Raw genomic sequence first — 1,446 nt, forward strand, 5'->3', positions numbered from 1 at the left:
ATACTTGAGAGAGTACGATCGGACAAGATATCACATCAAGATAGGTAGCTTTTGGCCTTGAACCTTCCCTAGTGATGTACTATCGAGTTTACTAGCTAAATAGTGAACGCGGTGTCTTGAACTATTCAGCCATTTATGTAAACTAAGACAATAATAATCACATAATATCTTTCCAAACAAATTTGGTTCTACGGTTGTGTCCTTCCGGCCATGGACAATACCCGGTATTCATTAGTTCTTTAGAGAATCAAGCCTTAGGATTCTCATAGAAACAGCCTCATTTCAAACTAATATAGGTGACTTCCTTTCGACGAGTATCTTGCTATACTCTACTAAGTTTTCAAGTTGTGGAAGTCATTAAAACAAATATCCTACCACGATGCAAGCAACACTATCTCATTGGATTTAGGAGTGAGTAGGAGAAGTATCTCCTGAGCAGTGTTATAAGCCACACACAATTTAGTTGTCCCTTTGAACCTAGATCTTGGGATCTCCAATCAACTAGGTTGGGTGTCCATCATGATGACTTTTAATTATAGGCTTTAATCTCATTCCTTTCGATGATCAATCTACTTCTCTAGTCAAACCTTTAACAAATTTGGATCCATTCAGTTGACATTTTTGAGAGTAGAGAGTGTCAATGATTAACTTTCAAACCCCCACATTTCACTCATACTCTGGGTAGTTTGGTTACTAATATGTTTATTATTCTGGAGATTTTACGTATACCTCTTGTACCTTCTCTCCAGAGATTTATATCAGGTTTTGGCCAGAAACCTTGACATTAATCAAATTGAACTCATTGTTACCCAATCAATCCTTTTTTTTTTTTTTTTTTGAATGAAGGGCTGGTGCGGCTGCCCTCACGCCTTAATTAATGAAACTGTCGAATACACGGGGGGACATTAAGCCTAAACCCCTGATTACAATAAGCATCTAGAGTATGTCCCGAAATGATATCAGGAATCTCTACATAATACATGTATTCAAAGAAGCACCAACTAGCAAAGAGTGCTCTACTGGCTACTCGATTAACTAATAATATATTAGTTAATCAACATATCAAATTTTATATATACTTGAATTTCAATCTTATTGAGCTTTCCAAGTGCAACTACGTGTACAGAAGAAAGACTATCATTATCTTCCTTTATTCAATTGCACTTTGACATTTAATCAAATTGAAATTCTTGTCGATTAATCCTTTTATTAATTAATCAACCTCTCATAAAAATATTGCTTGAATTTCAATAGGATACTTATTTCAATCTCATTGAAAATCTATTCTCTCATGTATTTCAATCCTATTGAAATTCCAAATACAAACCACGTACAGATGATCAAGCACTATCTTTAATCAACCTATATTTTCTTACTCATTTGTACTTTGTCATATAGATAGAGATCGAAGTAATAACTAAAGACTAACTTTATTATAATTACTCA

This window comes from Rosa chinensis, chromosome 5 (genome assembly GCF_002994745.2).
Source record: "Rosa chinensis cultivar Old Blush chromosome 5, RchiOBHm-V2, whole genome shotgun sequence".
Lineage (NCBI taxonomy): Eukaryota > Viridiplantae > Streptophyta > Magnoliopsida > Rosales > Rosaceae > Rosa > Rosa chinensis.